This window comes from Haliotis cracherodii, unplaced genomic scaffold (genome assembly GCF_022045235.1).
Source record: "Haliotis cracherodii isolate W230 unplaced genomic scaffold, xgHalCrac1.p SCAF_8, whole genome shotgun sequence".
NCBI lineage: Eukaryota > Metazoa > Mollusca > Gastropoda > Lepetellida > Haliotidae > Haliotis > Haliotis cracherodii.
The window spans coordinates 45992335-46008015 of NW_027266341.1; the positions used below are offsets into that span (position 1 = coordinate 45992335).

At 39.0% G+C, this 15681-nt stretch overlaps 1 long non-coding RNA gene across 2 annotated transcripts in view; it reads left to right on the forward strand.

Annotated features, from left to right (window-relative positions):
* Positions 1 to 15681, forward strand: part of LOC139449866 (uncharacterized) — a 45568-nt gene that overhangs the window by 13940 nt on the left and 15947 nt on the right. For both annotated transcript variants that reach the window (XR_011652195.1, XR_011652194.1), the window contains exon 2: positions 8207 to 8271. This is a non-coding gene — a long non-coding RNA (uncharacterized lncRNA). The remainder of the gene's footprint in view (positions 1 to 8206; positions 8272 to 15681) is intronic.

The window sequence follows — 15681 nt, forward strand, 5'->3', positions numbered from 1 at the left end:
AGTTTTTGTATTGATTCTATACTCTGAAATGCACTAGAACCTGACTGAAGTGTTATTTACATTTAGGTTAGATTTACCATTATTAAGGTTGAATTTACTTGTTTTATTTATATCCACACAATACAAATATAACATATAAAGTGTACACACTCATAAAACAATGTAAGAGATTAAACTAACCTGTGAGGTATTTGCATTTGTTTATGATTCCATGGCATAACAATCCTGATGGTGCAAAGAGTGACTGTGAAGTGCAGCTTTGAATTAGGAAAGAGGGCAAGAGTTTGAATGATCCAATCGGTGTTCATTAAATCAGGCCACGTAATAATGTGGTAGCCCTACCTATCTACCCTTAATCATATTAGAATGAAACTAACTATAGAGCTAATAATAGACTCAACCTTCTGTGTCCTTATAATTATAGCCTGTATCAAAAATGACCAAACCTGTTGATAGAAAAAATACATTCATTAGTTAAAATCGGAAATAATACACCTGCAATTCATAATGCAATTGTCATTATACAAATATCAATGCAACACTTAAATGACTTAAAACTAATATTAACATAACTATATAATACAATAATATGTATCTGCCACATGGAGATGACACAGATTATGACCCCTTCCGAGAATGGGAGGTGGGTTTCTAGGAATCTAGAGACCATTGTATCGTTATAACAAATCAGACGCTATTTTTCAGCGCATGTATTTGAACAGCCGTTCAGGCCTTTCTTCGCTTGACCTGTGCGCGTCAGTCACGATGTAACCCATTTCGTATCAGTATGCCTTCAACTGAGCTGTAGCTTACGTAAATTCAATAAAGAGGACATGACCATGGCGCGCACCAAATCATCTTTTTGTTCATATTGAAAACTAACTGGACTGGAAGGAATCATTCACATAGTGAACATTCACCGGTATATACATTTCCATAAGTTAGCTTATCATCGTAGTGTCAGCAAAGTCAATCTGTCGTATTTGCTCATGAAAATGTCCTTAAGGAAATTTGCCAAATAAATCTTGCTTGGCACGATCGGTTTTACTTAAGAAAGTTTCAATCTTTTACCTGATAATTTGTTTCAAGCATCAATAGTTTATCTTGCTAAGTCAGTTGATTATGTTTCCGGAGAATATCCCTTTTGGGGATATGGTGTATATGACATTGGTAAGAAGTAAGATAATTGTTTATGTCAGCAGTTTTACAAATATAACACGGATCAGTTTGATATGTAAGTTTGCGCTCAACGTCAAACCGTAAATCATTCAATGTACATTCATCGTTTCTAACATTAGTTTTCGAGGTCAGGCATCGTGTTTAAACTTTAATGCTTGAATTTACCATACTCCTAGTACGTTGTATTGAAACCTACTATCCGTATAAGTAGCCTATTACTAGTATGTTTGTCACATATATTACAACATTACATGTTTCCGTCGTCTATTCAGCAATGTCATTTGTTGAAACAGATTTTAGAGTTCATCATGTGCAATCTATTTTGCCTGCCACTTGTGTTTGTTGTCACTTTTACTTGCCTTGTGTTTGCATACTTAAAGTAGTTGTTTGCAGGCATACTATTCAAAGTTTGCTAAGGATTACCACCTTTAAGGTAATGTCCTGAGTCTCCCTGCACCACCCAGGAATAAAGCCTGCTCCTCCCACATGTTTAGTGTAATAAAATATAGGTTTGACGTGAAGTGTAACAGTTAAAGCACGAGGACGCTTGCGGCTTTGACTTTGCAGCAGTTCGGGACAACATGTTGTTACACTTCTCATAGGGTACGAAGAGTAAACTATATTCAAACTGTATTAGAAATTTAAGACACTAAACGTGTGTGACAATAGAGATGCGATTGTAGTCAAGTCTGTGAAAAGCGACGCCGCAAATTGAAAACTGACTGCTAGCAGACGCGCTATTCATAAACTCAGAAGCATTATCAATATAGTCAACGACTAAACATTTGTCTGGGTCAGGACATTAAAACTGCCGGCAACTGTGTTGCAAGAAGTTTCTTAAACGTTACTCTCTAGTTGTAAGCACTGCACGTGTACGCAGCAGAGGTAATTCAATATTATGATAATATCGTTTTTCATCGTTTCAACATCAGTAAACGCGCTATCGTTGTCACTGGATTACAATTGTGTGGTCCATACTTTGCTATTACTGCATTGTCTGGGCCAGAATCCATTGTTTACAGGCCGCTATCGTATAGTATTGCTGGGTGCGGCGTTAGGCAACAAACACAAACGTTTTTCATGCAAATTGTGTGAGGAGCCCAGTCAGCAAACCACTTCATATATAAATCTACACCATCGGTTTTCTGTTTGAATTGTTCAGTATTAGTTTGTGGAATCTAGTCAGCATGCCTGCATCACTAAACTATTAGATTATGTCCCCAATTGTTTCCATTACATGCAGCTTTAACGATCAAATAATGAGTGACTCTACGATTAGATTAGATAATATAACACTCTGCATGAACAATGTTCTTGTTTTGTGTGTTGTTTAACGCCACACTCAGCAACATTCCAGGTATATGACGGCGTTCTGTAACTAATCGAGTCTGGATCAGAGAATCCAGTGCTTGAAATGATGAGCATCGATCCACGGGATACGATGACATGTATCAACCAAGTCAGCGAAGCTGATCAACCGATCCCGTTACACGCCTCTCTCGCCAAGCATGGGCTGCTCATGAGCAATTACTACACTGTGTTTGCTGAAGACAGATAAGGGAATAAGGATCACGTGTCAGGGTTTTCATTTTCTTTTCCTCCCTATTTCTCCGAGAATTCTGAAGGGATATTTATCTTAAAAACAACATAGCTTTAAGCAGACCTGTAACGATTAATATTGCACTTTGACTCAGCAGTTCATGATCAAGAATGCGGATCTCCACATTACAGACAAGACTGTCGTGGGGTACTTTTTAGTGTCAGACGCTATGCTGTTGTAGTGCATTGTGTTCAATATTTCTGGCATTTAAGACGATACATATCTCCCTGAGGTAAGTTCTAAAAAACATCTTATATAACATTCTACTAAACTATTTTGTCCTATATGACAATCCATCCGGCTGCATGGTGTTCTGGATTTCGCCCAAGTGGAGAGGACAACGTGACTTTTTGCAAGTGTGTTGGAATGTGTGTTAAGCGGTACTTGTGTCGCTCAGGTATTGACATTGGTCATGCAGGAGATAGGCGGACATAGCAATGGAATATCGATAGATGGACATTATTTGCTAACGTTAAGGAAATATCCACTGATGATGGTAATGGTCACGGTATGGCAACGTTTACCCTACAATTTCAGGGAAAGGGTTCTACACAAGGTCTACGTCTGCTTCATGTTGGATTATTCAGTGGTCCATGATCATGATCGTTTGAATTAGGTTGGTCAGTGGAAGCACTTAATCGATGAATCATGTATCTCTGATATCCATGTCAGTGTTTGATGTGTCTATCATATTTATGAGACAATAACGAATGTAATTTAGGAAACTTTTGTATTCAAACCGTCACAATATCTAGAATTAGCCTTGGGGAATCAGCTCGGGATCGGGCACCACATTAGAAAGAAACCAAAAAAGTGTCTGTGGTCAATTCCTCCACTGGGGTTTTCTTAACAGTGAAGTACCCCCAGGACTAGCTAGTATTATAATCTCCAGACACCTTGAATAGTTAGTATACGCATTTACTGCTAGACCGATTGTTCAATTATCCGCTTAATAAGATAATTTGCATTCGTGTGCCGAGAAGAATGATTAAATGACTTTCTTAAGAATTATGACCAAGTGATGTCCACAGAAGTTAAATAATAATTGATTATTAGTCCGAAACTACTGAATAATATAAGTTCGGCGCATCAGCAAACGTGTGCCAAACGGTTATTGTAACAGTCTGAGCCAGGTAAAGCAAGTTACTACTGACCATGCTCCAAGGGTATAAGTTTCTAGATTACTGCGATCTTCAACATGTGTGACTGACTGAATACAGCAATTTACGTCTACCTACATTTAACGCAATAAAGACTATAACAACCCTTAACTTTTATATAAATATTGAAGCGAAAATGACCAATGTTTGCACAATGACAATACTGACTGTGCTGGTTATACATAAGATAATCAGTTAGTTGCAATAACCAAGAACCCTTGGTTGACAAAGAGAAAGAGATGCAACGAAGCAAATGATAAAGGTCACATGTAAGGAAGTGGGACCTGTCCAAAGATCCGATGCTAAACATCACGATTACTGTGTGTTATCTTAGTTTACTCTCGCTTCTTTCAATTGCTTTTCTTGTTATACTGCTCCAACCTTGGCGGTAGTGGCCGCATTTACGTTGCTTTATCATGTAATGCGTAGGGTAGGATATGGTCAAGGTCATGGTTTATCTGTCATACAGACAATGAAACAAATATATCCATGCAAGTCTATAATAGTGGGTAAGTCGAATAGAGCACTGCAGTAATGAAGAGATGTTTATTAGGATGATTTAATAACGGTACCTTTTTCTATAAGATATGTTCATTTCAGAGACTAGATGTTTAGGTCAAGGTATCCATTGGGGGTCATTTACGGTTTAACATATAGTGGCAAAGAAAAACAGATAAGATAGATACGTGCCACAGTGTTTAACTAGCGATTACGCCGCCTACGCTAGAGGAACGCCTCACCAACAGGGGAACCGACTCGTTATTGTCAAAAGAGTTTACAAGCGAGCACGTGGGAGTGGAAAAAATAATGTACAGAGAGACCGAATTCATTAAGGCGCATTGACAAAGATAAACCAATCTGGATTTAAAGGATATGTTAACTCTGAGCAATACACCAAGCAAAAGAATTAAGGTTTTAAGTAAACAATTACAAGTTGAACTCACTCAATGTGAGATACGTTTTACAGGCAAATATACACAAGTTAGCATCACCGATAATAAACTAGTCAGTATTGACATGCAACTGACCCGATCTAAATTCACAGAGGGTGTTAAGTCTACACAAGTAAAAGTTGCAAAAAAGCAAGTCAAACTAGGTTAAACCCTCTGTTACATAACCAGCTTCTGTCTGGACACCAGGTCCTAGCTTTGAACCTGCGGCGTCGCAACGACGGCATTTATCAATGATTCCGATTAAGAATGACATAACATGACAGATGAAATTCCCCACATACAATGTCTGTTCCTCATTCAGCTAAAAAAAGACACTCGCGTGATGACTTCTACATATCAACGTGGCATTTCTAGAAAGTATCCTTCATGGGAAGTACATATCGAATGACCATCTATACTTTCTTGAACTGCATGTTGGCTTCACATATGCCTACAGCGCGCCAAGGACATGTCCTAATGTTGCTTCGTGGGTGTCTATAGTATACCAACAGCTCCACTCTGCCATGACCTACTTTCTGTCACCCTGTTTACTAATCATGTTACACATATAATGCACGCCCAATGACATTGAAACTATCGTCAGCAATTGAGTTAACTTGACTCTTACGCACTGCGGGTGATACAACTAGGAGAGAATGGCTGTTATCTTCAGCTAGCCCCTTTAGGATCAATGCACTTGTCACGCACACCTTGTCTGGGCGCCATTGTTATCAAAATATATTTAGTACTCACAATCGTGACATGACGCTAGGAGGAGGGCCGTAGTTATGAACGTGACGTTGTGACCACGTTGACATACGTTCGTGATGTAGTTTGAACAGTGAGCCTTCAACACTGTGATGATTTACAGTATTGAGCACTGTACGAAATACGCACCATTCCGTCCCTGTAAGAATCAGACACCTGGATGACACCACTCAATGACGAGTTTCCAACAGATTTGTTTGTCGATTTCTAAAATAACTGAAATATTTAGCCTTTTTGTGAATTGCCAAAGGGACAATTTTAATCATTTTACACATTGAATGGTTTTACACATTGATTGTAACCAACGTTAATCGGAGTCGGGAAGGCATATCAACAATGATTGACTTAAGATAGCGAAATGCTTCGCATTGATGTATATAACGAAACTTCCAGGTACATGTACAAGTGGCCTTTTTGTCGCTAGGAATATCAACAAGAGGGCTTAAATGAGGACCGGGTGTCTTGCAATACATATTCATGAAGACTTATCCTCGGCTTTCAGGTCGTGATCCACAGTGATGTTTGCGTACTTCTAGGAGCATGATACACACGTGTGTTTTTTAAAGTGAGCAGCCCACAAGCTATCTGATAAAAAACACTTTTATAACCATAAATACCGCTTACGCAAATGCCACGGCTTACTGAATATCAACGTGTACACGCCGTGAGTATGCTGCAGACAGAAATGACACGAAAAGAGGTTGCCGGGTATGTTAATGTTCATCTCCCAGGAGACGTTATCTAGAGCCAGGCAACATTCAGGGCTTGCCAAGGACCGGTCGTCACGTCAAGTCACCAAGACAACCGTATTCGGTTGGTTCGTAAGGATTGAAATTGAAAATATAAGAAATATAATGAATCAATGAATGAATTTCTTTATTTCCTCCAGAAATAACATCCGAAGATTTACAAAATCCAATTTGATCTGTTGTATCAGAATAGTGTTCACTTGTGTACATAGTAAATGAAGAACAAATATAGCAGTTAATATCATTGTGTCACATATGTAGTGCTAGTTTTGATATTATAAGCATTGACTGAGTCTTAGTGTGCACATATAATATGTCTCATAGGAGAGAAGCATGAGTTTGTACACAGTCTTCCGAGGAGTAGTAGCCTGCATGTGTCTATGTATCCCGTCAGCGTCCACATCCCAAGATTTGCTATGGTTGAATCTGTAGATGATTTTTGGTCGAGAACTTGGATGACTCTGGCGAAGTGCCGTTGAACATTCACTATCTGAATCGTATCTTTACCACGTGTGCCGCTTAGCAGCTCACACGCATAGAAGCTGCTTGTCTTTGGTATTAACATTCAAATAAATGATATTTCTATCAGCGACGTCCTACCGGTGGGTAAGCTAAATATATCTGTGAAAAATGTATATTTTCGAAAATATCACGATACAGTTTTTACGATCCATCACATGTTTGCAATTGTGCTTGCTAATAACTTTATGTGTTGGCGTTGCTGATATCTGGATATGTTCTCTGGCAATATATACCAATCGGTCATCGCCCACAAAGATGACTTGTGAAATATTCCGTTTTAGTTCACTATTAGTTTGCGTATTTGTTGGTTATGTGACTGCAGAGTTATAGCGATTTTCTATACTTTAGTCGTCCCTGAGCCTTGCCCTTTCCTAATTATTTTGATTAAAAATCTCACTATTATCGTGTCGTTATTTAATGTTATATCAAGTACCCACTGTAATCTGCGAATTCGGATAGAACGGTAGAATTCATCACTTCCACTGCGAGGCTCGGGCACCGCGTCAAACTCAGGCCTGTGGCCAATCTGAGAAATAGAAATACCGATAAACACGGTTGCTCGATTGATAATGTCAGTTAGGAAAAGGGTGGAGCTTGATATCATTGTTCTCTCGCAGTAAATTCCAATGTCAAATAACAAACCAGTCCGGGCGAAAAACCGATGGTAAAGCTGCGTCCAAAAATGTCGCTTTTTCGTATTTCCTGCTTTAACCCCAACATATGCACGTAATAAATGGTGAAATCAGAAAATAAATACACAAGATCAATGAACTATCAACAACTACAATCATAAAGGCGATCCAATGTGGAAGAAGCAATAAATAATAGGCCTATAAACAAGTCATTGCAATCACGAATGTCCAGAATTTGTGACAGTCGAATGTCTTGAGTGAAGCACTTGATCCGTCCTGTAATCCAGGGAACAGTGTTTAAAGCAGGCAGTTATGCCATAGTCTCGCCCTTCTAAAGGCAATGACAGCCTTCTAGAAACACCAACCGCGGAAGTCAGTTCCAAAACTAGGTCGAGGAGAAGGTGATCAAGATGTGAAGAGCTTGGTCGAAGTTTGGGCTATAAAAACCTCAAGGGGGTCTTTCAAACTTACAATATACAACGTATAGTGCAAGGCCCACAGTATACACAGATACAGATAGTAAGCAGTCGAAGTCACTCCACAAGTGACAAGCTCAGTAGCAAGTATCAATGGTAAAAAATATACTCTATGTTTTGGTCGCGACAAAACTGGTTATTCGAGTATGGTTATTCTTCTGTATTTGCGTGTTTATTTTTTGTTTCAGGAACCTGTTAAAACTACTACTGCATCCCATGTGTGAGGGCATAATCAACGCTAATGACTCTTTTGGTTAGTATCTGTTTTAACTGTTTCTCATTTATCTTGCTGATTATATTCACTATTCGCAAATAATCAATTATTTTATATTAAGAGTTATTGAAACGGTGGAGTTTCTTAGAATTTGGATAGATTAGTTTAGCATGCAAAATACGCCTTAATATGTTAAAACCTTATAAAATTCTTACATTGTTTATTTGAACGATTGTAACTCATTCGGAATCTTATATGGAAGTTAAATGGGCACTAATCTCTCGCTCCCGGCTGTCTGACACTGCCCGATGAGGCCCACTCCTTGCCGTGAGTCGACTTGCTCACTGACGCTACCTGACTGAGCGTGACAAGAGACTCGGCTACTATCAGAAGCGACACCGTAAGTCTTTGAGACAATATCTATACGCATTTCTGAACACTGATCGGTTACCCGTGACCTATGAAGAGTTACATATTACAAAGGGCTTATGTTAATTAATTTATTAAACCTAAACAAACAGACAAAAAGAACGGTCGAAGCTCATCGGATGTCGTTATTATTGAAAATACCCCTGATGGTTATACATGTAGCTAAATAAAAAAAGTACTCTTGCAGTGGAAGCATTTTTAGATACTCACTTGAATGTATTAAAGGTAAAATTAGTTGTTGGCACCACTCAGATTTCCTGACAAAGTTTCCATAAAAAAAGCATCCATCAAAGTATTAACAGAAAATACCTTGATTGATTAATCACTGTTATCTTGCACAGCGGATTTGTCTAAAGTATGTCCTTACATCTGTAGGTTTACTAAAGCATTACCATTGTTAAAACAACATACTTTGTTCAAAGGTTTTGGCGATAGTACGTGGATTGAAACCATTGACCAATGGTCTCAGCGGACCAATGAAACTTGACACCAGTGTGAAACATCTGAAATAAACTTACTTGATCAGTTAAAAACCGAACACTTGTTATGAATATATACATTTTAAAATATTTGATTGTTACAAAGACAAGTACCATCGAACAAATTTGTTTGTACAGCTTCAGACGATAGTTTTCTTTCTTGATATTAACGGATACATCCCTCGAACAAGGTAATTGCCTCATAACTATACTCATAACTTTGGTCGGTTGTAATTACGATATTTGCATTTTGTTTTCTGTAACATTTATTTGCTGAAGCATTGAACAGAATCAGTCTTGTTCCTCTACGTTTTCGTTCGGAAATCCTTCGGTGCGATACAGACAAATCTAAGCCGTTGGTTTCAGAAGCCTTTTCGTTTGTAGGCGTGTATATGTTAATTACAGTCAGAGTGTAATATGTGATTTACTCAGGTCATTTATGGAACTTTCAGAACTTGTTATTTTTCCATAAGCCACCACTGGTTGCACAAGAGCAATGTATTTTATAATTTACTCATAATATTGACCGTCCCCATAAGAACATTGTATATCAACTTCACTGCAATATTTTGTAAGCATGAAAGATGCAATATCATTGAGATAAATTGGGAAGCTCAAAGGTGACAGATTCTGTGCTTGCTTTACACCAGATTTACTTGAGAAAACATCCGTAAATTTATCATTGACAAGTACACACTTATGTAAACAATTGTAACGGAGCTGTGCTCAGTCATCAGGGGTGTAATTAAAAAAAGTAGGTAAAAGGTAGAGGTTCACAGGTTTATTAATATCAACTAATTCTTCTAAGAGATGACAATAAAAGATAAGATAAACCCAATCTGCGCTGACACAGATCACTGATTAATTACAGCAGAGCCTCAACACAAGCGGTTTAGCTAAGCAACTGTGTATTACAGTCATAAACATGAGGGTAGCCAACACAACACTTTGACAAGATAGCGACCAGGTACCAATTTAGTCGGCTGTGACAAATCCACACTGAATCAATTAACTCAACACTCTCATGAGTGAATAACCTCGGCTTGGTTAAATAACGGGAAATAAGCACTGAGGGTCTATCCCTAAAATAAGTCACTTGTACTCTAAAATAGACGAGTACCTCTTGAAATCAAAGAGATCCTAATCGACTAAAGATTCTGTCATTTTGACTGAACAATAAACAAAGTTCCTAAATAGCAAGACAATCACGGGAAGGTTGGTTTTCCACGGATTACTAGAAAAACGGAGTATTGGAAACACTAGTTAATAAGTGCCTAGACTATCACGGGAAGGTTGGTTATCTGCGGATTACTAGAAAAAAAATCAGTATTACAAACTCCAGCTATTAAGTTTAGTTCAGTACAACCAGACTAAGTTAATACTTGATCGATAATTGACCCGAAACCACTCACTGAAGAGACCTGAGCTTCAAACGGGACCGCGCCAGTAGCGAGACCATCGTGAAAGATTTAACGAAACCTGGAGGGTCAAGACAGTCTAGTTCTTTCATATCATCAGCTATGTCACTGTCAGATACACTGTTTGCAATTAAGTTTATATTTCTAAAAGATTCATAGACCTACTCCGTGTGAGGTACTTCACAACTCTTCTCCCCGTAGATTTTTGGATACAACACTTTCCGAAATTCTCTTGGAGAAAACTTGGCAACACTTCTAAGTTTGTTACTTATTTCGTTCCTATGTTTATAAATTAGTTTATTGATGCACCTTTTGTAAGCGTTTGCGTAATTCCGGTAATATATTTTGTTAATTTTGTTTCCATTCTTCTTAAAACGTTTCTGGCTTGAGTGTTATGTATTCTCTTTCTTTTGCACTCCGAATCGAACCATGGTTTATTCCGTTTCTTGGATATATGTGATTGGAAAATGTTGGTGGCAGCCATTGTTAATTTGCACACTTGTTTTCACGCTTGTTCAAAAATGTCTTGGAGGAAAACAGTAAAGCAAAATGCATTCGATATGGCATTCGTAACTCGTGGTAGTGGCTGTAATGAGGCAAGCACAAGCCAATAATTTGTCATTCAATTATCAACATTTTTCAAGTTCGAACATGCCGAGACTCAGCGTGGCCGACAGGAACATGGCCACAGGATGTATCCAAAGAGGGGAATCGAAGTCTTCTGTTGCACGCCACTTCAACGTCCACCACCATCATTTGCCGCCTTTGGGACCGATACACACAGTTCAATTCCACTGCAGACCGTCCGAGAACCGGCCGACCAAGAGTTACCAACCCTGCACAGGATCGTTACATTCGACTGTTCCACCTACGCCATCACAATGCCACAACTACGGAGACTGCAGGACGCATCCCTGGTTTGCGGAAGATATCGGACCAGACTGTCAGGAACCATTTTTGCGAGGCTCGAATCCGACCCAGAAAACTAGTTATTGTCCCTATTTTGCAATAGATCCATCGACAGCGACGCTTGCGTTGGTGCCATACTTTACAGCCTTGGAATTTGAGAAACTGGAGACGAGTATAGTCTAGCGATGAATCACGATTTCTTCTCCACCGGCGAGATGGAAGACAACGTGTTTATCGTCGTCGAAATGAACGTTTTGCCCAACATTGTGTACGTAAATTCGACAATTTCGGTTGTGGTAGTGTCATGGTGTGGGGGGCCATATCCTACACCGCGAGATCTGACTTGGTTGTGGTTCAGGGAAATTTGACAACAAATCGCTACACGAATCAAATTCTTCAACCTCACCTTCTTCCAATCATTGACCGCCAGAGGGAGCTGTTTCAACAGGACAACGCTCCCCCGCATACAGTTTTTTGTCACGGTAGGCTATCTTCATAATGCCATTATCAACGACTTGCCCTGGCCGTCGAGATCTTCAGATCAATTGAACACCCCTGGGTTGAACTCGATCGACGTGTACGTCAGCGTCAGAATACGCCGCAGATACTCCCACAACTGACCAATGCGTTACAAGAGGAATTGCGCAGAATTCCGCAGGACAGAATTCGTACACTTATCCAGTCGGTGCCGGGAAGAAGCAGGGCCGTAATTGCTGGTCGGTCACACGAGATCTAGATACTGAGTTCAGCGCCACCTTGTGGCCTTATGTGACGTGATAATGAACAGTTTTCAATGCCTTTGTACAAAGACAACATGTGACTATCGAACTAAAAATGTCATATTTGTATCTATGATATTGGATTAGATATATCGACTTTATTAGGTACATTAAATTTCCTAAAAGCTACCTGTGTGTTTCATTTTCTTTGAGAGTATGTTGGTTTATCAAGAAAGCTATCATTGCCAATACGCCCGTTGCAAATGAACATACTGAGGTTTTTGCTTATATCCAGTAACTTGTAACCATAATAATTTATTCTTTCTGTATCTTGCATACATATGTGTGGCACTTTTAACTCATCTAATGCGCTTACTAAATGACGTATTTTCTTTTCGTTATCCTAGTCTAACTATGTTTATTAAAGATACAGAACTCTCTCAGTTAGCTTGTCCTAGCGGTGAAGTCGCTCATGAAATATATCATTTCAGAATTACTCAACATTTCAAATATTAATTATTCTAATTCTGGAAACATTTAATCTGATGCGTATTTAGATCCTTTCGGTGGTAAGTATACGACAGCAATCGCTACGTCGTGGTCCATATAAATAGTAATTGGATAGGTTGAACCACGTGACATATTCATTAACATCTCCAAGAGGTGTTACATAACTACTGAAAAACCTGTCCATTCATTTAGCAATTATTCAGACCTTCAGAAGGGCTTAAACATATTATTGTTGATATATTGACGAGTGGATTGTTTTTCCCAAAATTGTTCCTCTTTGTCATGTTATTTTGTAATTCCTGATTCATGCTGTTATGATGCTTAGGGTGTAAGTTAGAATATTTGTACCTCTGAAGTAAAGTGTTCACAAATTTGATAATTCGTATGATAGCAATTACATGACACCTTGTTGGAGGAAATGCACTGGACATTATACATTAAAACAATCTTAAACAAAAGTCTAACTATGCCAGGATTAGAGTGAGTGAGTGAGTTTGGTTTAACGCCGCTTTTAACAGTATTCCAGTCATATCACAGCGTGTAAACTTAATGTGGGAGGAAAGCCCGAAGTGATGCAGGTCTTAGACGTTTACCACTTCGGTGAAACCCACGAGCACGGGTACGGTGCTGACAAACCTATAAACATAATGGAGGCGAACCGGGATTCGAACCCACAATCATAGGTTTCTGGCGTGCCCATGGAGCGCAACTCTGCACAGCGAATCGCGGCGCCTAAGACGACTGGGCCACCAGTGCCCCCGCTAGGATCAGAAGCCAAACAATACAGAAATGTTCTTTGACTGTCGTTTTCATATCGCAATCATATATTTTTTCAGTCACTGGGTGATGAAATTAAACAGGTTTGGATTTTATTATCATAATAAAATAAATGGACAGATTTTTTTCAATGGACAATTTGTAAAAACTGTGAATATTTAGGTGTTTAATAAATTGTCTCTGTGAAAATATTAGTCATTTGAATCATTGACTATAACATATACACACGATAAAATAAGCAATGCTCAAGTGAAATCTTTAGTTTCAGTTGTGTTACAAGCCAAAATGTTGTAAACGAAAATCACACAATATCATGATCAAGCAAATGACTTATCAAAATTTCTTCACCATTACCAATGCAACCCCCAAAGATACCTACATTTACTTATCATTTCCAAATCCAAACTGTATTTCATTTTGTTGATCAATGTAACGACACGCCATTGCACTATCAATAAAAGGACAAATGCGTTTTTTGTTCGCGCAGCACAGGTCGCGAACTAGTCGAGATTTCTAGGATATCATCCGGGTGCTCACAGAAAAACAACAACAACAACAAAGGCAACACTCTGTCCCGGGGAATTGCTGTAGATCAGTACCCCTTTCATAAGAAACATCATGACAGTTCAGTTAGTGAGTGAAGAGCGTTCTTTCAACATGTACATCGCGACGTCCTGTAAGTATCATCTAGTCCGTTACTTTTTTGTCTTTTTTGTTCAATGTCGCACTCAGCATATTCCAGCTATATATTAAGGCGGTCTTTAAATGATCGAGTATGGACCAGCCAATCCTGAGGTGAACCTGACGACCCGATCAAATCATAATTAGTGTCCTCTTCTACTATAAACATTGGTTGCTGGGGTGTTCGTACCCAGAATACCAAAGGGTTTTTAGTCAGTTGACTAGTACACTAGTGTAATTATTGTTGATATATTGACGAGTGGATTGTTTTTCCCAAAATTGTTCCTCTTTGTCATGTTATTTTGTAATTCCTGATTCATGCTGTTATGATGCTTAGGGTGTAAGTTAGAATATATGTAGTTCTAAAATAAAGTGTTCACAAATTTGATAATTCGTATAATAGCAATTACATAACACCTTGTTAGAGGAAATGCACTGGACATTATACATTTAAACAATCACATAGTAAACTTACCTACAATTGTACCTACTGTGCAGAAGACGCTCGACTAATATTATCACAGTAACATTCACATTACTATGTTAATTTAAACCATCCGATACATATATAAACCGAAAACAAGTGCCTTATTTCAACAGTTCCTCAAAACCAAACATAAGTGACCTTATTCCTGTAATAACAAAATCATTTAACTTTTTTTTAAAAGCAGCGTGTATTTCAAGATCATCACAACCTGTCTGAGGCAGGTATTCTATGCCTATTGGAACGTCATGGTCAGTTACCAAATCAACATTTTGTGGTCATTGACAAGCGTAGAAGTATACAATTTCGACTTCAGATTATGTACTAGCATCACTGACTACATAAGAAATGATAAATAAACGCCAAAAAAACGAGTTTGCAACAGAATGTAACACTATCCAGTATGGCCAGAGGCTGTGTAGACAGGTGGGCTTATTGTGACCAACGAAGGAAAACAGTTACTGATCCATGATAATATTAAAGAAGACACCCTCTGTGCGTTTTTGGATTTAATGACCCCCCTAAAGATTTGAGGGTCACTAATGGCTCATTTGCGACTAGCAGTAATAACGGTTGATTAGTCTGGAGGCTTGTTGTGACACTCTGAGAACTTGTTGGCCCATTATGCTGCGACATGTTCTCAGCTAATCAGCTGAGAAAACCCCTATATATACAGCATCGTCAGTACAGACGGCAGAGAGGCAGAGAAGGGCGCTGTACACTGACCAGGACCAGACCGACAGAGCAGTCCAGAAGAACGGCATAACAACACGAGCCAACGGCCAGCAGCTATCAGCCAAGTCAACGCTCAGAAGGCCAGCACACTGGGACAAGCTCTAGTCAAACTTGGTCACGCCCGAAACAGCCCATAGCCTCTCTCACAGTCTCTGCCACGCCCTTGTGAAGTGTTCATAGTACTAGCGTATGCAATTAGTCCATGTTATTATTAAAACCTGTTGAAACTGAAGACCGAGTTTGTCTGTTGTGCTACATATAGAGCACTGTTGGGTTCTTCTTTGGTGCCGTGACCCGGATCCCTCTCA